The sequence below is a fragment of the Neophocaena asiaeorientalis genome, unplaced genomic scaffold (genome assembly GCF_003031525.2).
Source record: "Neophocaena asiaeorientalis asiaeorientalis breed wild unplaced genomic scaffold, Neophocaena_asiaeorientalis_V1.1 scaffold379, whole genome shotgun sequence".
Taxonomy (NCBI): domain Eukaryota; kingdom Metazoa; phylum Chordata; class Mammalia; order Artiodactyla; family Phocoenidae; genus Neophocaena; species Neophocaena asiaeorientalis.
This window is the reverse complement of record NW_020172145.1, coordinates 2,201,341-2,226,462: the sequence shown is the minus strand read 5'-3', so window position 1 is coordinate 2,226,462 and position 25,122 is coordinate 2,201,341.

Here is a 25,122-nt window from a genome sequence, read left to right as displayed (position 1 = left end):
GGAATCGCTTGGTTATTGTCAGGAAAATACTGTTGGACCATATGGTTGAATATACCATATGTCTCTCCCTATGTGGTATTAATTATTTTTGTTTAGTGAGTCTGTGTTTTTATACTGTACCTCTCAATGTTATGAATGGCTCTAACTTATTAATAAATTTGAGAAGAATAGTATACTGTGAAGTTGAATATTCTTTAGGACTTTGGAATACTGTCTGAAATCACTGGTCACATACTTGCTGTATATTAAATTTGAAAAGGTTGAGGCACTTTTATATTATTGCTGTTTGATATAAGAAATGATGAATAATGGATCAAGGAGACTTTCATAGTTATATTTCTGTGTTATTTTCAGACCTGGGCAACCATACTTGTTGTATTCATAATCTCTTCCTTTCTACTTGTTAGTATAACAAATGAATATTGATCAAAAATATGAATATGATTCAGATCATGGAAAAATTTTCATATGTACCTGTAGTGAAAATATCTAAACATATATCAATGAATGTTGAATGTATTTCTTTAAAGAAAGAAAAGAAAGTATCCTCAGCAAACTGGGCCAGATAAGGTTGAGGCACTTGGGTTTCATTTATTGTATTCATTTATGGAAAATGCAATTACATAATAGATTTATATACGTATATGAAGAATATACAGAGTTTCAAATTTGTATAAGTAATTAGATATAATGTGAAATGTGTGGTCATTTGAATTGTTACCACATATGCTTTAACCCTTTATATTCTACCCCTTAACTGTTTTTACATCCTTTATTTACATGATCTGCACGAACTCTGTTTTCCCTCTCGTGCTGTGTTAAATCTCTTCTCCCACTACAATTTTCAGTTCCCTCTGGCCAAGTGGCTAAGAGCAGGAAAAATTAAAGCAGATATTTTATTTCATGTGATTGGATGCTAGAGACACCAGTTCTTCTTTTTGCTTTATATCTTACTCCTGTGCTTCTCCATTTCTGTCATTTTTTTTCTACATTTACTTTCCCATGTACCTGACTGATATCTTTAGTGTCTGAAAGGTATTCCTTTTCTACAGTGTTGTGTTTCTTGTTACTGATTTCCTTCAGCTTATCTAAAGAAATATATCCATAAGTCACATGATCTATATGCATTTATTCATTAATGTAGTTGTTTAAATATAGTTATGTTAAATATAGTTTAACATAGTTAAATACTGTTTTAAAATATAGATATGTTTATTGGTAAATTCAGAAAATATTTGCTGAGCATAGTAATCTATACATGAGAACTACTGATACTGTGCTAAGCATGGTGGGTAACATGAAGATAATCAAAATCTATTTTGGTCCTCAAAAGATCACCATTCGATAAAGAGATAAAAATATATTATTTACTTTGTTTTACATATATTATAATTTACAGTGTTTATATAATACCATATAAACATTGGTTGCAGCTACTCACAATAAAGGTACAGAATACCATTGTAGTTCGAGCGAGAAAAGGAATATAATTTTTAATTAATTTAGCATACAGTGGAGATAGTTCAATTAATGGCATGGCTTTGTTTAAATTAACATTTAACTTTGGTCAAGAGTATTGTGCCATATAGAACTGACTTGCTTTTTTTGGTTTCTGTTATTTTTGTTTCCATATTATTTCATTGGCTTTCTCTTCCTTACTGCTTTCAGTGAGTAATTTGGCACACATGATGCTTTCTGAGTTTTAAAACAAAATAAAGCATCTACATACATTTTTCACTCTTGAATAATATGTTTTATCTTTCTGACTCAGAGTTTCAAATTCAGTTGAAGTTGTAATTCTTTTTTTTTTTTTTGCGGTACACAGGCCTCTCACTGTTGTGGCCTCTCACGTTGCGGAGCACAGGCTCCAGACGCGCAGGCTCAGCGGCCATGGCTCACGGGCCTAGCCGCTCCGCGGCATGTGGGATCTTCCCGGACCGGGGCACGAACCCATGTCCCCTGCACCGGCAGGCAGACTCTCAACCACTGCGCCACCAGGGAAGCCCAAAGTTGTAATTCTTCAGCAACTTCCAGTTCCTTGCCACTGTATCATCTCTTCAGGTGATACAGCTACTCATAATAGGAAGAAAAAGTTGACAGGAGATGAGAGTAAATTAACTTTATGGGACTGAATTCAGCAGATGTCAGTACATTCATGAACCTTGTTACTAAGACCAATGCATTGACATACATTTATAGTTATCATTAATTTTGTTCTGAAATCAAGAGTCAGTGGAGCACGAGAGTTGAAGTACTCCATTTGTTCTTTGCAAATGTAGGCAATAGGCAATCACACACGTAACACTCAGTAATCACTGTATCTTACATTTAAAAAAAAACAACATATTACCAGTATGCTAAGTAGAAATCAGAGAAAACTGATTATCTGCATTATAGAATTACTTTACATTCATTTCATCATTGTAATGATAGAATAGTAACTTCAGAGACAACTATGTTGATTTACTTAAACTAGAATAAGCATTACTACATAAAATGCTAGACAAACCCTGGGTGTGCTATGATCTAAATGATACGTGCAAGCAACATATGTCTTTGTTAAAATAAGTGACATATTTGCATATCTTGCTGTGAAAGATTACTACATACCACACATCTATTAGAACAGAGTAGTATAATCAGGTATATTGTTTTTGCAAAGACAAAATAAAATCATACATAGATACATGATTTGAGAAGCAGAATTACCTGGGAAGATGCATGTAAATCTAGTAGTTACTCATTTGCTTGTTATTCTTGCCCCAATTGCTTTTCCAAAGGACGTAAGTTAGATTATCACCTAAAATACCTATGTACCAAAAGACAGTTAAAGAAGAAAATATAAAAAATGAGAAAAGAAGAATAAATATTCAAAAACATAGACCTATAATGTCTGTGATTCAGCAAAAAATTTAGTTTTGAATTCTTTGTTGACAAGGCTAAAAAGGAAACTTGACAAATGAAATTATTCTTTCTATGACTATAAATAAAAAAAAAATAAACACACACATATATAATTGACATACCAGTTTTTACAGAACAATGTTCATTTCAAAATAAGTTCGCTTGTGGATCCTGATTGTATAGAATCTGAATATTAACTGGCCATTTTAAATCATTGTTCTCCTTTTAGTTTTCTCCATGTTTCAAACATACATATATCCTTATATGAATTTGTATTCATAGTATTTTTTTCTAACTTTTCTAAGCAGTTTTCTTTAGATGAATTCTTGAATTTTGACTATTTTGACCATAAGTGTCTTCCTGAATTTTTATTATGGAAATGGAAAGAGGGTAGACAGGCAACCAACATGGTATCTGTGTTTGTTTTCTCCCATCCCACTTTTTACTTGAGAGAGCAAAATTGAAGAAATAATCAGTCTTATAAAATTTGATGTTCTTTTCACAACAGCTCATTTCCACTGCAATAAAACGAAACTGACTTTCAGGAGAATGTGAAAGAGGTCGCCAGATATCTGCTCCACATTATCTACAGACCTTCCTTGGCACACTAAGTTGTAGGCCATTCTATACCGCACAGGATACTATACCTTTGATAATATAGCAGTCCCACCAGTTGAGAAGTGTTCTGTGTGTGTGCATGTGTGTGCATGTATGAGTGCGTGTGTACCTGTGTAGTCTCCCATGATTGGAAATTTAATGGTTTCTGTAAAATGCTGATACTGAATAGATTAATAAATTGGAAAGCAACGTTTAAGCCAGAACTATACCTAAACGTATTTTGGTGTGAGGTAATGCTAAAGGACACCTATTTCCTTCAGCCCCCTTGCAGCTTATTCTTCTTGTCCCTTGAATAAAACCATCCTATTTTCAAGTGTTCATTTATCTCCTCCATGTAGGTGCCTCCCAAATTACTAAAATTTATTCCCAGTTATCTAAGTCCACTTTAATTTAGAGGTTCTACAGTCATCTCAAATGCAATTTCTTCCAGAAGTAGTCCCTTTCCATTGGTCCCTATCAACCATATCTTCATTTTCCTGGTCACCCTCATAGGAAAATTCTCATGCATCTTTGCTTTTTCATTCTCTGTGCATTCATATACAGTTTGTCCCTAAATCTGGCCACTTCTGACTTCACAGTGCCTTTCAGGTTATCATTGCTACCATACTCAGTTGGGCTAATGTTGCCTTATGCCAGCACAATGACCATAATTTCCAATCTGACCTCTTCTCCTGTGTCCCTGCTCTCATATATCCTGTTGTTTTGTTTTGGCGGTACAGCAGATTATGCTTGGAGACTTAAGTTGTCTTTGCCAATAATTTATTTAACATAGGTTCACTGCGGGACTATCACAAGTCAACAGCATGCAGAGTAATGACTCTTTAATAAGCCAGTAAAGAAATAACATACTCCAAACAAATGATAGATTAATTAAATGATTGTTCCAGGAAAGGGGAGATGACAGAAATAAAGTCCAAATTCCATTGAAGTGTACCTTTTCTAAGAGGTTTGCTCTCCCGAGAGATAGTTTTGCCAACCAAAAGCTGATGTCCAGGTGCCAGCGACAAAATAAAAGCTCCTTGTTGCTAGAGCATGTTGCTAGGGAACAAGTTGTGGTGTTGACCATCAAGATGATCTCCTTTGTGGCCGCGTCACTCTTTGTCACCCCACTGCAGACAAAGGAATCCCTTTACCAGGGCAGGAGCTACTGCCGCAAGGTCTTCTGAGAGCTAGACCAGCAAAGAGCTTTCTCCCAGACCAAGCTCTCAGATATTCCTCACAAACCCTCAGTATTTATAGTCTAAATGTCCCCTTGACATAGTTGCTTCTCCACCTGTTCTTATCCATAAGCCCCCAGTGGGGGCCCCTCAGCAGCTGAGCTTATCAATGACAACAGATGACATGATGACGCCCAGATTCCACTTACTTCATTCTCATATCAAAACAACTTTACTTCTAAAAACGCCTCTTTTGTGTCTTTGTCATAAACACGTGGATTAAAACAACTTCACTTGTCATACATAAATCAGTAGATTTGAAATATCAAACTGATACACAACACCCGTATCTGTCTTCCAGAGTCATCTTATTAAATGCTATTTTTATCATCTCACACCAATATTCAGGTTTTCAGTTTCTCCCCATTGCCTACCAGGCCATTCATGATAACAGCAGTTTACCAGACTTACCTTACCTTCCTCTACAGCTCAGTAGCAACCTACGACTCTTTTTGATAAGTTTCCTTACCACCTGTGCAAGAAAAGAAAAAAAAAGACTTTTCTCCTCCCCTTTCTACTCTACCCTACTTTCTACTATCTGAATAGCTTTGGCTACTCACACATAATATCTTTATACATCTGGTTACCATAATCCAGAGATAACAGAAAATCAAGAGCCCCGTAGGACTAGAAATTCCACCAGAAATGGAAATCATGAAAAACGCCATCTGCCGGTGATTGCAATAAAATAGTCACTCATTAAGCTTTCTTAGCCTGTGCACATGCTGTGTCCTCGCTCACAAGATTTGCTTTAGATGCGTGTTGGTCAGGCATGTATTAGTTCCCAATGGCTGATGAAGTAAAAATAAACAAAAATAAACGAACAAAACATCAGTTTTTCTACTGATGAGGCCCAGACACCTGGCATGAATATGAAAATCAAAGAATTTTTATTCAAAGAGTGTCTTAATATTGTTTTGTCTTTCATGTATATCTTATTTCCCAGTGGGAAAACTTCTCTAGGACTGAGACTCTATTTTATATCTCTTTTGCGTCCTTCACATTTATGATGCTCGTAAATGTGAAGGAATAAAATTAATAGAATCACCGTAACTAGAAGTTATAGGATTTCATTTTGAATGGTTTCGAAATTCTCAGCTAGATAACCATATGATGTTGGTGACTTTTGTACGTGGATTGTACTGATTAAGCACTCTCTCTGTGTTTGCCATTATTTGACCATTTAGAATGCAACACATATTTGTTGCAAACTTACTTTGTGCCTAAGCCTGTTTCACTTAATATTCCTTGCCAGCTTAACTAGTTCTGAGAAGAGTTTGGAAATGAGAATTTCTGCTCTATCTACATTAAGAAAAGATTTCAATGATGGAATTTAAAAGTCAGAATTTGCATATTAATTTTGGAATATGTTAATGTCTCAGGAAATCGAAAAATAAAAACAAATATTTGGAAGAAATAACCCATATGCCTATAAATGTTCTCCATATCAAATTTAGCCTTCTTTTCTGACATTTATTAATTAATTATGTCTATTAATTATGATGTAGTAAATATTCACATTTTCAACCAGTAGATAGAGAAAATAAAGTCTGGCTGAAGGATAGACTCAATATTAACCATGAACCTCTACCATGGGTAGATAGTGCTGTGATATTTTATAGGTTTCCTCATTCTTTAACATTTTCATGAACTGTCAAATTTAAACTCCGAGTGTCAGTGCGTTAGTCAGTAAAATACCTTGTGCTGTTCTTCATTGTTTTGACTTTTTCAATGCTCTTGTTCATGTTATTGCATATCGTATCTAGAAACCACATTTTGTTCCCATTTTATTTAATTTTATTTATTTTATTTATTTATTTTGCGGTACACGGGCCTCTCACCGTTGTGGCCTCTCCCGTTGCGGAGCACAGGCTCCGGACGCGCAGGCTCAGCGGCCATGGCTCACGGGCCCAGCCGCTCTGCGGCACGTGGGATCTTCCCGGACCGGGGCACGAACCCGCATCCCCTGCATCGGCAGGCGGACCCCCAACCACTGCGCCACCAGGGAAGCCCTCCCAATTTATTTTAGATGATAACTGCCACAGAAAGTTTTACAGACTATCCTTTTCATACATAGTGATTTGGTCTATTGTTTCATCGATCAAGTTCGATGAATTATTTAAGAATTATTCAAAGCAATTTCTCAATCATTACAAGATAATTCTGTTCCTGTGAAAGGTAATTTTAAAAGTCATGCAACTTTAGGGCAGTGCAAAGATACATAAACTCTTAGAAATGTGGATTTCAAAGGGTTCTTAGAGGCCATTTTTTTTTTTACACTTCCACATATGGAAACATCATTTCTTTACTATTAGTGACAGTCATCTTCCCTCATCCAAATATTTCTAATGATAAGGAACTAATTTCTTAGAAAGAGAGTACCTTCTAACATTGGACTTAATTATTAGAAAATTTTGTTTTTTAGTGAAACAAAACCTAAATCTAATTCCAAAGAAGTTCCATCCTTTATGCAAACAACAACAAATATATATGTAAGAATCATAGGAGAAAGTATAGAAAAATGCATGAGTGGGAAATACTAATGAAAATATTATAGTCAGCATTTTGAGTGTTTATTGTTTTCTGGCATTATTCTGAAAACTTTATACATATCATCTAAGTTAGTCCTCATAACCCCTGTGGTGTAGAGAGAATTATTATTGCTATTTTACAGAAGAGGAAGTTAGGTGTAGAAGGTTATTATAGCCAGTAGAAAGTGCCAGAGCCAGAATTCAAAGCCAGGTACCCTGACTCTAAGCACACACTCTTATCCAGCTCTTTAAAGGGTAAAAAATATACAGCTGAGCAGGTAAAGGGTGAGCGCTGAGAATTAGGAAGGAGCTTTTCACTGCCTCAATCTAGAAGTGGGGCATATCACTTCCACCCAAATTTCATTGGCCAGAATACATCCCATAGTCCCAGCAAAGGGACTAGAAAGTATAGATTTCTTTGTGAATTGGAAGGAAAAATATCAAACACAAATTATGGTGTATGCCTAGCATTTTCTCTGTCATGTCTTTGTGGGACATTCCTCAAATACTCAAACTCATCTTTATATCTGCTCTCTCCAATCTCCTTTAGCCTCTATGTTCTAATCTAGATTATGTCCAGTTATTAATGGAGATGAGTTTCATTGCATGTTGATAGATCAATGTGCATAAGTGTAGATGATGGTTTCGTACTATTTATAGACCAAACTATGCATTAATACATTAAAAAAGATGGAACACCCTTCTCTCCCTATGTCTTCCTCCTGTCCATGGAAACTTTTTATTTTGGGATCTCCTCACTACCCACTAATACTTTCAAAAGTTAATGGGATTGTAAGCTGCTAATGAATTCAAAAGACTTGGCAGGGACATTTACATGAGTGATTTGATGTTTTCAGGCACTTCTCATTTATAAAGCCATCTTTGCTTTCTGAAGTCCTTTTATATGCTGTCTTAGGTAAGTCACAGAAAAGAGAAGATTATTTGTTTCTGTACATTTTATGTACTTGTATTTGTAAAGAATACGAGATAGGGCAAAGTAATGGCATTGCTTAAATCCCTAAATTATTTTATATAATAATCATATGAATAATATATGGGTATCATGTTAAAAATGAGCAAACTTAAGTTTCAGAAAAGTTTAGCTGGGATTCAGATCTAAGTCTTTCTGACTACCAAGCCAGTGTATTTTTTTACTAAACCATATGCCTTTTTAGCGAAAGGCATTTTAGCGCATTTTCCTTTTTTTGCCTCATTTTAATTTTTTATAACACTTGAGTACAAGGAGCTAAATTTTCACTATTACACAAAAATAACAGTGCAGGTTTATAAGCAACTTGTTACTTGATTTTATACCAACATTCTCATTATGATATTTCTTGCTCATATTCTAGCTGTCACCTTATGCATAAATAGTCACATCTGTCTTGGCTCTGAAATAGTGATACATATTATAAAATTCATAACAGATCTTGGAAAATATTCTCATTTAATACAGTGACAACAAAACATGAACTAAAATAAAGCCACGTGTAGCATAAGCGTACAAATTACCAAGTAATTCAAATTTAATTGCTTTGGAACTGAGTGTAAGAAAAATACTCTGAATTGTGCTGATTTTATAAACAGCTAGCCTGAATATCAACAGTTACCTGAAATGCTCGCTTCCTTTGGCTTTCAGAACACACTCTTCTGCATTTCCTCTACCTCTCTGCTCTGTGTCCACTTTCCTTTTGTTTTTTAAATGTTGGTGCCCATTAATATTCATTCCTGGGCTATCTTCTTTTTGCTATTCTGAATACTTAATGTCATTAACTACTAAGCATTTCATTAATACTTTATTCTGATAATTTCCAAATCTTTATCTCTAGTTTAGATCTTTCCTAAACTGGGTATATGTATACTTGGGCACCTCTGTATTTAAATGTAGATGACCAGCAGTCATCCTCCATGCCAACAACTGAAATCAATATTTTTATTCTTAGATCTGTTCAATGTTCTTTGTCTCTGATATAAGTAAGTAGTATCAAAATTTACCCCATTATAAAGAGATCTGATGTCACCCTTGGTTCTCCCTCCTATGACATCCAAATAATGCTCAGATTTTGTCAGTTCTGACTGCCTTATAATATCTATCAAATATCCACCTCTCTTTTAAACCATTTTGAACCATCAGGATTTTTCTCAAATTACTGCAATTACCTCTTGACTGATACTTGCCCTACCAAACTAAATAATTGTATATAGTTATGATAAGGAAAGAATTTGGTAACAGATGCAGCAATATCAAAGTAGATGAATTCAACAATATAGAAGATCAAGGAAGAGATACATATATATACAGACATATAGAAATTACATTGTAAACTCTGTCACATCAGTAAGCCAATTATGTACTTCTAAAAAAATGCTGTGAAAGGCTGACACAACTAGCTGTTGATTGACAAAAAAAAAAATACCGTCACTTCTCACTATTAAAATGTAATTTAAATATCTAAATGTAAAAAATAAAGTAAAAGAATAGAGGAAACTATAGCAGTCTATTTTGATATTAGAGTAAGAAAGTTCCTACTAAGCAAAGAAATGAAACTCAAAGTCACAAAAGAACTGACAGATTTAATTATATAAACATTAAAAATGTCTATAGTGAAAAGCACCACAAATAAAGATAAATTTAAGCATGAAGCTAGAAGCAAATAATTGTAACATGTAAGACATATTCTTATTAACCATAATAAAGATATAAATAGCTCATAAAAATCAATATAAAAGCAACCAAATAGAATAATAGCAGAATTGTCAAAAGGTATGAATAGCTTATTTATAGAAAAAACACACTAAAGGAAAAATGAAATATGCTAATATATGTCATTTTATTCTTTATCAGAGAAGTAACTAAAAATAATAAGATACAATTTTCTCCCCCCAAGTTTATAAAAATTAAAAGAATAATAATATCTAGTGTTGTTAAGGTCACGAGGAAATGGTCAATGGTATTCCATGTTGATGGTAGTAGAAATTGCTTTTCTGGTGAACAATTTGTTGGTTTCTAGCAATTTAGGAAAAAATTGCATATAGTTTTTCCAAAAACTAATCAGACAATGTACAAAAGTAAACTTACTTAGATGTTACTTGTAGGATTGTAATGGGGGAGAAAAAAAAACAACTAGCCATTGGTAGGGGAATGATTAACATTCACAAGTGTCCATGTCAGGGAATATCACCCAGCTATTAACAACAGACATATGTTCTGACATTAAAAGAAGGCCATCATATGCTAGTAATTTGTTTTTTTTTTTTTTCGGTACGCGGGCCTCTCACTGTTGTGGCCTCTCCCGTTGCGGAGCACAGGCTCCGGATGCGCAGGCTCAGCTGCCGTGGCTCACGGGCCCAGCCGCTCCGCGGCATGTGGGATCTTCCCAGACCGGGGCACGAACCCGCGTCCCCTGCATCGACAGGCGGACTCTCAACCACTGCGCCACCAGGGAAGCCCCATATACTAGTAGTTTGGAGGACTGAATGGATAGTAGGAACCTGGTTTGTGTGGGAAAAACAAACTAACAAAAACTCATACTAGTAGGAAACACTCTGGAAGATTAAAGTGTTAACAATATTTACTTCCAAGAAGGCTGTTGGGTTGGGTAGACAAGGGAAGATGTAAGGAGAGACTTTCACATTTAACTGTATATTCCTCACATTTAACGGTGTATACTTCTAAATGATTTGAATCTTTATATAACAAGCATGTATATGTCTTTTAAATTTAAAAGACAGGTATTAGGTACTTAAAATATTTTGAAAACACTCCTTATAATCATTATCAATGCAGTCACTGCTTGGATATAATCAAAGCCGACAACATTTAAATTCTGTGAAAAAATAACCAGGATTTTTTCATGGGATACTTGTATACGAATGAATTTTTTTTTTCTGAAAGTGTAATAATAATAATTTAATTTTTAACTATACCTGTCATTGTAGCACTAGTATAACATTCTTTCTGTAAATCAAAACTAGTTAAAACCTGAAGAGACACTACTAGACAATAATATTTAATGTGTTTAAGTATTACTCAGCATAGAAACTTAAGTACCTGACAAAATAAAACTTAAAAAAGTTACTGTTCCTTTTTCTTATGCTCTTGAGTTTGTCTAATAATTTTAAATAAGTATATATGAAGAGAAAATGTCTTTTCAATATTTTTTCTTTAAATTTTAAGTTGCTTTTGTTTTTAAGATGTTTATATAGTGTTTGTTCATTTATAGGAGACAAGTTATTAATAAAAATATGAGTGTGGTTGGTCAAAAATATTCTTTTTGTAGGTTCGTTTTCAGGAGTAGGCTAGAAAAAAAGTACAATTGCATTGGGGACCATTTTTACCAGTTCTGAACTTAGTGTCAAACTAGGTATCTTTGAAAGCATGAATGAATGGATAAATAAATGAATATTTCATCATGACCTTCAAAGATTTTATCTGAAGCCTATGAACGCAATCCCAATCACTATGGAAAATAAGGGGGAAAAAAACCAAAGCCCTAGAGCTTGACCTCGTAGAGCTCAGTAAACTCTCTATAAATGTTTTCCTATTTTCCAATGAAAAACCTTAATAGTGTGCTATTAGATTTTGGCATGAAAGATGAATTTTGAAATTCAGATGTATCTCAGCCTGTCTCAACCACTCAGTACATTTTTCTTGAACATGGTAATTTGCTGAGGTAAAAAATTCTATCAACAAAGAACAAGTTTGTTATTTCTTAAGCTTTGTTCAAAGATTGGACACTGGGATAAGGATAAAAAATACTTTTCAACAAAAGGGTGATGAAATGAATAAGGTAGTAGTCATAGCAAAAAAGAAAAATTCCCTTACCATTGAAAAATTTTAAAAATGACAACTTCAGAATTTCGAAGTATCCTACAGCTTTTATTTAGTCTAAATTCACTTTCTAGAATATGTGGCTCTGTGCTTAAGAAATATTTATATTTCTTCCTCTTTATTTGACTGTTTTCCTTATTGTGACCTCGTTAAAGTGCATAAGTATTCCCTAGATAATTTCTTTCAGTATTGATGATAAGTAGCAGAAAGGTTAATTGTCAAAGAGCTGTAATAATGTCAATGAAAGATTTCTTTTAAATCGTATGGAATGTGTATGATTTTGGAATGTGTATAATTTTTCATCATCTTAAATAACTTTTCAAGTTATTTAAGTAATTGGGAAACAATTCTCTGGGAATAGAAACCATATTCAACCCAAAGGTACAAGTGTTCATTGTAATAATAATGGTTTTTAATAGAGTTGCATGGCTATAATGAGTCAGGTGTTAATTTGACTGATACTCTTGAGATTTTTCTTCTCTATCAATTCCTTTCTAGCTTCAAGATTTTAGCATTAATGTTTAAAGTCAGTAGCGGAGCTGTAGAATCCAATTTGTTCTCCCTTCCATTTCTTACCTTCAATAATGATAATGAAAATAAGAAGGACAAAAACACTATGAGATAGGTAATATTAGTATCCCCATTGGAGATGAACAAATTGAAGTTCAGAGATATTAAATATCATCCCGACACAAATATATAGTACGTGATGGTCCAAAGACTTGGGTATAGGTCTTTGACTGTAGAACCCTAAACCTTTACATAGTAAGACATATTGCTACACTATTACTCTAACATTTCCTCCTATTTCTTGGCTTATGCTATTTACCCCTATTTAATGTTTCTCCTTGTTCATCTCTGCATATATGAGTCTGGGATGTGCATTTGACACAATTAACCTATATCTTGCTATTAAGTAAACCTTTATTGCCAGCAGTGTAAAGGACGGAATTGGACCATATTTATTTGGCCATCTAGTCTAAATTTTGAAACAATTCAGTAAATGTTCTCTGACTTAGTGATGTATTATTTACTTAAAATAAAGATGTCAAATACTAGTCAACATTACAGTTGACTTTGTTAGCTGCTGAAGAGTTTGTAGTTGTGGAAACTAAAGGAAAACGTGAGATGGTGCTTTTGCCCGCTGGATGCTCATTCCTTAGATAAGGAATGTGATCTACTCTTATTTGCATAAGCTATTTCAAGTATTCTTGAATTTTAACTTGGAATTTTAATTGGAGACTTTAATGAAACCTCCCTATAAAGCATTTAACAGACTGTCTCCTTTAAGTGGATACAAGTAGTAAAATAAAGGAAACCTGTTTACTGTGCTGTTTTTCTTTCCTTTTTTTTTTTTTTTTGCCGTATGATTTTTAATGGCTGTATCACATCCCAACACATAGATCTGCCACACTTTCTTTACCTTATAAACTATCTTCTTTTAGACATTTAGGTTGTTTCCATATATGTATATGAATAGTGCTACAGTGAATGCCCTGATACTCTACATGTTAGAGCACACTTCTGGTTCTTTGTGATAAATTCTTAGAGTTGGAATAAAGGTATATGCATAATATTTAGACTGTTTAATTTTAACATCTTTATTGGAGTATAATTGCTTTACCATGGTGTGTTAGTTTCTGCTTTAAAACAAAGTGAATCAGCTATACATATACATATATCCCCATATCTCCTCCCTCTTGCTTCTCCCTCCCACCCTCCCTATCCCACCCCTCCACGTGGCCACAAAGCACCAAGCTGATCTCCCTGTACTATGTGGCTGCTTCCCACTAGCTATCTATTTTACATTTTTTAGTATATATAAGTCCATGCCACTCTCACACTTCATCCCAGCTTACCCTTTCCCATGTCCTGAATTCCATTCTCTACATCTGCATCTTTATTCTTGTACTGCCCCTAGGTTCTTCAGAATTTTTCTTTTTTTTTTCTTAGATTCCATATACGTGTGTTAGCATATAGTATTTATTTTTCTCTTTCTGACTCACTTCACTCTGTATCAGTCTCTAGGTCCATCCACCTCACTAAAAATAAATCAATTTCGGGTTTTTTTGGCTGCGTAATATTCCATTGTATATATGTGCCACATCTTCTTTATACATTCATCTGTCGATGGACAGTTAGGTTGCTTCCATGTCCTAGCTATTGTAAATAGAGCTGAAATGAACATTATGGTACATGAGGAGGAATTATGGTTTTCTCAGGATATATGCCCAGTAGTAGGATTGCTGGGTCATATGGTAGTTCTATTTTAAGGTTTTTAAGGAACCTCCATACTGTTCTCCACAGTGGCGGCATCAACTTACATTCCCACCAACAGTGCAAGAGGGTTCCCTTTTCTCCACACCCTTTCCAGCATTTATTGTTTGTAGATTTTTTGATGATGGCCATTCTGTCTGGTGTGAGGTGATACCTCATTATAGTTTTTTTTTTTTTTATTCTACATATGCCTTTTTGTTTCATTTTTTATTTTATTTACTTTTTAAAAAATCTTTTTTGGAGTATGATTGCTTTACAATAGTGTGTTAGTTTCTGCTTTATAACAAAGTGAACCAGCTATGCATATACACATATCCCCACATCACTTCCCTCTTTGGTCTCCCTCCCTCCCACCCCTCTAGGTGTTCACAAAGCACTGAGCTGATCTCCCTGTGCTGTGCAGCTGCTTCCCACTAGCTATCGGTTTTACATTTGGTAGTGTATATATGTCCATGCCACTCTCTCACTTTGTCCCAGCTTACCCTTCCCCATCCCCATCCCCATGTCCTCAAGTCCATTCTCCACTAGGTCTGCGTCCTTATTCTTGTACTGCCCCTGGGTTCTCCGTGACCATTTTTTTCCTTTTTTTTTTTTAGATTCCATATATATGCGTTAGCGTACGGTATTTGTTTTTCTCTTTCTGACTTACTTCACTCTGTATGACAGACTCTAGGTCCATCCACCTCACCACAAACAACTCAATTTCGTTTCTTTTAATGGCTGAGTAATATTCCATTGTATATATGTGCCACATCTTCTTTATCCATTCATTTCTCGATGGGCAGTTAGATTGCTTCCATATCCTGGCTATTGTAAATAGAGCTGCAATGAACATTGTGGTACATGATTCTTATTGAATTATGGTTTTCTCAGAGTATATGCCCAGTAGTGGGATTGCTGGGTCATATGGTAGTTCTGTTTTTCGTTTTTTCCATAGTGGCTGTATCAATTTACATTCCCACCAACAGTGCACAAGGATTCCCTTTTCTACACACTCTCTCCAGCATTTATTGTTTGTATATTTTCTGGTGATGGCCATTCTCACTGGTGTCAGATGATATCTCATTGTAGTTTTGATTTGCCTTTCTCTAAAGATTAATGATGTTGATCATTCTTTCATGTGTTTGTTGGCAATCTGTATGTCTTCTTTGGAGAAATGTCTATATCGGTCTTGTGCCTATCTCAGGCTCAGCGGCCATGGCTTATGGGCCCAGCCGCTCCGGGCCACGAACCCATGTCCCCTGCATCGGCAAGCAGACACTCAACCACTGCACCACCAGGGAAGCCCTCATTTCATTCATTTACATGTAGCTGTCCAGTTTTCCCAGCACCACTTATTGAAGAGGCTGTCTTTTCTCCATTGTATATTCTTACCTCATTTATCAAAAATAAGGTGACCATATGTGCCTGGGTTTATCTCTGGGCTTCCTATTCTGTATCATTGTTCTGTATTTCTGTTTTTGTGCCAGTACCATACTGTCTTGATTACTGTAGCTTTGTAGTGTAGGCTGAAGTCAGGGAGCCTGATGCCTCCAGCTCCGTTTTTCTTTCTCAGGATTGCTTTTGCTATTTGGGGTATTTTGTATTTCCATACAAATTGTGAAAATTTTTGTTTTAGTTCTGTGAAAAATGCCAGTGGTAGTTTGATAGAGATTGCATTGAATCTGTAGATTGCTTTGGGTAGTAAAGTCATTTTCACAATGTCGATTCTTCCAATCCAAGAACATGGTATATTTCTCCATCTATTTGTATCATATTTAATTTCTTTCATCAGTGTCTTCTAGTTTTCTGCATACAGATCTTTTGTCTCTTTAGGTAGGTTTATGCCAAGCTATTTTATTCTTTTTATTGCAGTGGTAAATGGGAGTGTTTCCTTAATTTCACTTTCAGATTTTTCATCATTAGTGTGTAGGAATGCCAGAGATATCTGTGCATTAATTTTCTATCCTGCTACTTTACCAAATTCATTGATTAGCTCTAGTAGTTTTCTGGTAGCATCTTTAGGATTCTCTATGTATAGTATCATGTCACCTGCAAATAGTGACAGCTTTACTTCTTTCTTTTCTATTTGGATTCCTTTTATTTCTTTTTCTTCTCAGATTGCTGTGGCTAAAACTTCCAAAACTATGTTGAATAATAGTGGTGACAGTGGGCAACCTTGTCTTGTTCCTAATCTTAGTGGAAATGCTTTCAGTTTTTCACCATTGAGGATGATATTGGCTGTGGGTTTGTCATATATGGCCTTTATTATGTTGAGGTAAGTACCTTCTATGCCTGCTTTCTGGAGGGTTTTTATTATATATAGGTGTTGAATTATGACGAAAGCTTTTTTCTGTATCTATTGAGATGATCATATGGTTTTAATTCTTCAGTCTGTTATTATGGTGTATCACATTGATTGATTTGCATATATTGAAGAATCTTTGCATTCCTGGGATAAACCCCACTTGATCATGGTGTATGATCCTTTTAATGTGCTGTTGGATTCTGTTTGCTAGTATTTTGTTGAGGATTTTTGCATCTATGTTCATTAGTGATACTGGCCTGTAGTTCTCTTTCTTTGTGATATCTTTATCTGGTTTTGGTATCAGGGTGATGGTGGCCATGTAGAATGAGTTTGGGAGTGTTCCTTCCTCTGCTATATTTTGTAAGAGTTTGAGAAGGATAGGTATTAGTTGTTCTCTAAATGTTTGATAGAGTTTGCCTGTGAGACCATCTGCTCCTGGGCTTTTGTTCTTTGGAAGATTTTTAATCACAGTTTCAGTTTCAGTGCTTTGATTTGTCTGTTTATATTTTCTATGTCTTTCTGGTTCTGTCTTGGAAGGTTGTGCTTTTCTAAGAATTTGTCCATTTCTTCCAGGTTGTTCATTTTATTGGCATATAGTTGCTTCTAGTAATCTCTCATGATCCTTTGTATTTCTGCAGTGTCAGTTGTTACTTCTCCTTTTTCATTTCTAATTCTATTGATTTGAGTCTTTTCCCTTTCTTTCTTGATGAGTCTAGCTAATGGTTTATCCATTTTGTTTCTCTTCTCAAAGAACAAGCTTTTAGTTCCCAGAGGTCTCTGAGACTGTCCTCAATTCTCTTCATTCTTTTTTCTTCTCTGTGTCAGTTATTTCCACTGGTTTATCTTCCAGGTCACTTATCCATTCTTCTGCCTCAGTTATTCTGCTATTGATTCCTTCTAGAGAATTTTTGGTTTCATTTATTGTGTTATTAATCATGGTTTGTTTGCTCTTTAATTCTTCTAGGTCCCTGTTGAAAGTTTCTTGTATTTTCTCCATTCTATTTCCAAGATTTTGGATCATCTTTACTATCATTACTCTGAATTCTTTTTCACGTAGACTGCCTAGTCCCTCTTTATTTGTTTGGCCTGGTAGGTTTTTATCTGCTCCGTCATCTGCTGTGTGTTTCTCTGTCTTCTCATTTTGTTTAACTTACTGTGTTTGGGGTCCCCTTTTTGCAGGCTGCAGGTTCATAGTTCCTCTTCTTTTTGATGTCTTCCCTCAGTGGCTAAGGTTGGTTCCATATGTTGTGTAGGCTTCCTGGTGGAGGGGCCTAGTGCCTGTGTTCTGGTGGATGAGGCTTGATCTTGTCTTTGTGGTGGGCAGGACCGCACTGGTGGTGTGTTTTGGAGTGTCTGTGACCTTATTATGATTTTAGACAGCCTCTCTGCTAATGGGTGCGGTTGTGTTCCTGTCTTGCTAGTTCTTTTGGCATAGGTTGTCCAGCACTGTAGCTTGCTGGTTGTTGAATGGAGATGGGTCTTAGCGTTGAGATGGAGATCTCTGGGAGAGCTTTTGCCATTTGATATTACATGGAGCTGGGAGGTCTCTGGTGGACTAATGTCCTGAACTCGGGTCTCCCACCTGATAACCACAGACCTGACACCCTGCTGGAGCACCAAGACTCTGTCAGACACATGGCTCAGAAGAAAATGGAAAAAGAAAGAAAGAATATAAAAGAAAGTTATTAAAATAAAAAAAGTTATTAATAATAAAATAAAGTAAAAGTATTAAAAAAAAAAAAGAAAAAAGAAAGAAGAGAGCAACCAAACCAAAAAACAAATCCAGCAAAACAAGCACTAAAACTATACTAAAAAAGAAAAAAAAAAAAACGGACAGACATAACCCTAGGCCAAATGGTAAAAGCAAAGCTATACATACAAAATGACACAAAGAAACATACACATACACACTCACAGAAAGAGAAAAAGGAAAAAAAATATATTTTTATATAAAAAATGTATTTTTATATATATATATTAAAAAAGGAAAAGAACAACCAAATTAATAAAAAAATCTACCAGTGATAATAAACTCTAAATACTAAACTAAGATAAACATAAAACCAGAAACCAGTCAGTCGCATACAGAAAACCCCAAGTCTACAGTTGCTCCCAAAGTCGACCGCCTCAATTTTGCGATGATTCGTTGTCTATTCAGGTATTCCACAAATGCAGGGTGCATCAAGTTGATTGTGGAGATTTAATCCGCTTCTCCTGAGGCTGTTGGGGGAAATTTCGCTTTCTCTTCTTTGTTCACACAGCTCCCGGGGTTCCGCTTTGCATTTGGCCCCGCCTCTGTGTGTAGGTCGCATGAGGGCTTCTGTTCCCTGCTCAGACAGGATGGAGTTAAAGGAACAGCTGATTAGGGGGCTCTGGCTCACTCAAGCCTGGGGGAGGGAGGGGTTTGGAGTGTGGGGCGAGCCTGTGGTGGCAGAGGCTTCTGTTACATTGCAACATGCAGTGTGTTCCAATGTGAGGCGTGCCGTGTGTTCTCTCGGGGAACTTGTCCCTGGATCATGGGACTCTGGCAGTGGTGGACTGCAGAAGCTCCCAGGAGGGGAGGTGTGGACAGTGACCCGTGCTTGCACACAGGCTTCTTGGTGGCTGCAGCAGCAGGCTTAGCGTCTCTGTGGTCCGTGCTGATAGCCACGGCTGGTGCCTGTCTCTGGAGCTCTTTTAGGTGGTGCTCTGAATCCCCTCTCTTCACGCACCCCGAAACAATGGTCTCTTGCCTCTTAGGCATGTCCAGACTTTTTCCCCAGACTCCCTCTTGGTTAGCTGTGGTGCACTAGCCCCCTTCAGGCTGTTTTCATGCAGCCAACCCCAGTTGTTTCCCTGGGATCTGGCCTCCAAAGCCCGAGCCTCAGCTCCCAGCCCCCACCTGCCCCAGCGATTTAGCAGACAAGACTCTCAGGCTGGTGAGTGCTGGTCAGCACCGATCCCCTGTGCAGGAATCTTTGTGCTTTGCCCTCTGCACCCCTGTTGCTGTGCTCTCCTCCGTGGCTCCGAAGCTTCCCCTCCGCCCCACATGTCTCCGCCAGTGAAGGGTCTTCCTAGTGTGTGGAAACTTCCTCCTTCAAAACTCCCTCCCCAAGTTGCAGGTCCTGTATGTATTCTTTTGTCTTTGTTGTTTTGTTTTTCTTTTGCCCTACCGAGGTATGTGGGGTGTTTCTTGCCTTTTGGGAAGTCTGAGGTTCTGCCAGTGTTCAGTAGGTGTTCTGTAAGCGTTGTTCCACATGTACATGTATTTCTGATATATTTGTGGGGAGGAAGGTGATCTCCACATCTTATTCCTCCACCATCTTGAAGGTCTCTCCCTACTGTGCTGTTTTTACCAGCAATACACTTAGTTTGAAAGGTTACTGGAGACTCTGTGTGTGTGTGTGTGTGTGTGTGTGTGTGTGTGTGTGTGTGTGTGTGTGTATGTGGGTACATTTGCTTATACAGATGCTTTTTTATGGGGAGAAGGGTGCTAGAATATTTATTTATCCATTCAAAACCAACCAGCTGGGCTGAATTTTCTTCAACTTGAACTTCAGAAAAACTACAAAGATTACAACCTAGTTTTGAGCAAATGTTCACCTTGATGATCTGCCTCACCTTTCTGGTCAAGAACTGAGCCTACCTTGTAATATGTGTGCTAGAATCTAAGATCTAGTGGGGGGACTTCCCTGGTGGCGAAGTTGTTGGGGGTCCGCCTGCCAGTGCAGGAAACATGGATTTGAGCCCTGGTACAGGAGGATCCCACATGCCGTGGAGCAACTGGGCCCACGCACCACAACTACTGAAGCCCGCGTGCCTAGAGCCCGTGCTATGCAACAGGAGAGGCCACCACCATGAGAAGCATGCACACTGCAATGAGGAGTAGCCCCCACTTGCCACAACTAGAGAGAGCCCACGAGCAGCAACGAAGACCAGACAAAAAGCCAAAAATAAATAAATAATGAGATCTAATGGGGAAATTAAAGCCTAGGGGAAAAAAGTTTCAATGTTAGAAGCCAGTGAAAATGCAAATCAATGATTTATTTCCATATGAGAAAAATAATTTATGTGGTAGGTGGTAGAAAAACATACCAGTAATCAATTATATATTTAAACTTTATAGTGATTGCTGAAGCCCAGGTTTTTTGGTTTTTTTTCTTTTTCCTGAAAAAACAAAACTTCAATAGCATCGCATTTTATGTATAAAAGCTTTCATTCTGTTGCCTGTTATCTTATAATTAGACATTTATCAGTATATCCAGATTGGAAGTAACAATGAAATAGTCCAAATAGTCATTTGACAAATAAGAAAACTGAAGCCAAAAAGGGTTAAGAGGTTTGACCATGGAAATATTGCTAGGTTTTAGCTGCATTTGGACTAGAATTTAGATCTCTTAGTCCCCATTCATGTTTTCTTCCCATTGCACCATGAACTCTAAATTCCACATTTATTACAAAGGAAATTTTAAACACCACTGCTTGTCATATGGCATTGGAGACCTAAACTTTGACTCAAGCATGATTGAAAATGAACTAGATTTTGTTCAGTAGAATTGCCATAGGGGCAAGAAATTATTCACTACTGTGTGCCCAGAGACAAAAGCAGTGCTTAGCATAGGAGATGCTCAATATTTGTTGAATAGTTGAATAAAAGTGACCAGTGGACGGTGATGCCCACCACACTGCTTGGACAGAATCACGAGCACCAGCCAAGCTGCTGAGGACACTCCAGGGAGGAAAAATACTGTATTCACTTGAAGTGGAGGAAATATCAGCATCTGCTTATCTGCCAAGGGTACCTGCTTAAAATAAGTTTGTGTGCATTTGCAGGAACTTGTGAGTCTCCTATTGAAATTGAACAGGAGACTGATGAGTTCCCGGGAACACCCACAAATCTTCCTACTCATTTCTGCTTTAAATGGACAGTGTGCTCTCACTGGTGCTTACTGCTGTTCTCAGCGCCTCCACGTTTTGAGTATAAGTTTAAGTTCTAAACAAAAAATGTAATGTAAAATAGCTCACTTATGCAAGGCTCAGTTCATCAATTCATCATGGACACAGGTAGGTTTCCTTGATCAGCTCCTCAACTGAGGTATCCGGTCGAGGGAATGTCTCTTCTAGAGTAAGTCTAGACAATATCTTTGTAAATTGAGCAGATAGTTTGTACGAGCCATTTTAAACATTGTCCTTTTGGTTTTATAAGACTTAAATTATTCAATGCAATGAATGCCAGTGTTTATATGAATGAGAATTTTAGACCTTTTAGGAAAAGAAAAAATTGAAAAATTATGTTAATAATATTATATTAGTATTTCCCTAAACTTTTTTCCTGTTTATATTTGATCAGGACTTTGTTTAATGTTTAATCTATAAATGTCTAGACTGTTTCCAAGTTTTTTCTGAGAAACTATTTCCACTGGTCATATTCATTTGTAGTATCAAATTATGTAATTACTTGTTTATACTTCAGTATTGTTTAATGGACTATATTTGGCATCAACATTTACAGCATGAATCTGTTCTTAAACTTGTTGAAGCAGTCTTTCATGAAACTACACAAAGGTGATCCTTTCTTTATAGTTACTTACGGTACTTTTTAAAGAAGGTTGACAAACTCAAACATTTTGGAAGGCAGTGTGAAGTAAACAAATAAAGTTGACCATATGTATGCAACATTAGGGTGTAGTAGAGACTATAACTAATATGGCTATATCTAAAGACTTTCAAATTCACTTAGAAAATATATATACCTAAGGTTGTATTTCAATTAAATACTCTATAATAATGAATGTTAAGTTCATCCCTGTGACTTTCTTTATTCCTCAAAATTTTATTTTCAAAAGATTCAACACAGTTCCTTACATTTAAGCTTAGACTGCAAACTCTTTCATTCCCCGTTTTCTTTCTAAAACAGCATGCTTCCTTTATTTATTTAGTTAGTTAAAGTCCAGATTTTGGAGCTTCTTTCTGTAGGATTTTTTCAGTTGATTTTAGTTATCCTGGCATAAATATGGACAAATATTTAATAAATTGAGAACATATTTTTCAGACAGAAGTACTGTCAATCACTGGTCAGTAGGCCTTCTTTTTCCACCATCATGATCTGGTATTACAGTTCTCATCATTTTTTCCCCATATATCTATACCCATAAGGTGATCGTTCCTGTGAGATAATATTGCTGACTGTGGCTTAGACAAAATAATTTGTGGGCCATGCTCTCTTGCTCGTAGCTTGGCTGTGAGATGCACTCTGAAAAGCTTATCATATCAGAGAGTAGCAAGTGGCATAAGTATTACCTTGAACATGCACTTTGTTTTTAAAAGCAAATCGTCCGCTAACACTGTTCTTTAATATTAGTAATAAATTACTGGTCTCTCCAATGTAATATCAGGTACAGTCAGGACATACTGGTTGAGAACCACTTTTCTGGGACATAGAGTTCATCCTAATGCCAACAGCTTTCTTAGACCAGTGACAAATTATGACAGATTACTGCCTTAATCCAGGGAGTGCATCTGACCCTTGCCCTTAATAACTAGAGAGAACAAATTTTCACCCTCTTTTCCCAGGCACAGATCAATACCATGAAATTTATATGTCAGTTGACTTCAAGTCAGCAAACATCTATTGAGCAGCTACTTTCAGGTGCTCTGCCAGATTTTGGAATAGAAATTGACAAGGAGAGTGTCTGTAAAACTGTGTACATTATTATGATAATATTACATGGTGTATAGATCTCACTCATGGTAGATCATACATTAGGCTTTCTTCGTGTCCATACCCTGCCCTGTATTACCTTAATGCAATGTGGCTAACCCATTGGTGAACAAATCTTGTGTCTGAAATACTGTAGATCCTCTTCAGTTTAAAAGTCTGCATATTCTCTCATCTCTATCCGTAATATGAAGGAGCTCTGACTTCTATTTCTATATTACTTTTCCCCTCCCCTCTTTCTTTCTCTTTTAACGTTCCATTTAAAAGTATTATATTCAGTTTATTTCATGTTACCCAAGTGGTAACTCCTGAATGTTCCTTACATGTTATCTCATAAAAACAAAGCAAGTTGTTCTTTTATCTTTTTTTTCTTGATACTGTTTAAATGTGTGCTCATTGTCTGTCCTTCACTATCCCCTCCTTGAACCTCACCCCCCGCCCCCAGAACCTTTAGCTTCAGGAGAGCTCTTCCTAAACTCTGATATTGTTTTTATTGACACTTCTTTTTAAGTAAGACTTTTAAAATAATCTGTTTTAAAGGCCCCAGTGATTATAGGCATTACAACCACCCCAGCAAGTAGGTCATGATGTGCTAGTTATATGGCATGCCCTGATTCTTCTTCACTTTTCCACAAGACCGACTTTACCTACCTTTAAGCAAAACTGTCATATCAAAAATAATTCTAATGATGAAAAGCTTTAGAAGGGCAATAATAATAATGAAAATGATTTTCATTTAGGTAAGAAAATTATCTGAGTGTGAGGATATTGGGAGTGTCAGCAACAGAGGACTCTGTTCTTACAAGATTTCAGTTGCTGAAGTAGATATTAGAGTTGAGAGAAGAAACATCTCCCTGGAAGTACAAACTATTTGTGAAAAGTTTTACTATGGCCAGAGAAAACCAGGGCATTTATAATAAAAGAGGGGACAAAATAAAACTTTAGGAACCCAGATTTTCTAACATCAACCACTTCTGATCTTTAAAGGTGATCATAGCCTCATCAGAATAAATTTGGGACATTACGTAGAGAGAAAATCAAACAAAGACCTACTCCTGTAAAAACAGCAAATCAAAAACGAAATCGAGCCGCACGTCTTAAAACCGGAAGAAAGGAAATAGCAATAAAAGGAATTGCGTGAGTAAATATGATGGTATACCCTGTGCAAAAACCCAGTGGTACATACTTGTTCCTGGAAGCTTAGACTGTAATTAAGGCTTCCTTTGTCATTGTCTTCAAATCTGAAGAAGCCCTGTCTTTTTAATTAAACTCCATTAACTCAGGCACTCCTGCCTACTATGAATTAATTCTCTCTTCCAGTTGTTATTTCTAGGAGGACCATACCATTTTAGAACTGCCACAAAAATGTATGTTTTTCTCATAGTGCAGTTCTAACTTGGATTCAATTCTTTCAGTCTCTAATTTTCATCCTAATCCTAAATATTAGCCAATAAAGTCTTTCAAATAATTCTAGAAATGCCATTGTTTATATTAATACTTGATCTTCTCTGCAATAAATGGGTTCTCTTTTCCCACTGTATATTTTACTTCTGAGTTTAGCTAAAGGCTGTGTTAGTAAATTGAAAGCATGATAATCTAGCAGAATAATCCACTTTTAGGTTTATTTGTAATTGAAACATAACTCATTGATTTGGTAAATCTACGAGAATGTTAGCAAATTTAAAGGAACTCTAGGATATTCTCTTGATTTGGATAAATACAAAAAATAAACTTTTAATGTCTTATTTTCCCCCCATAGG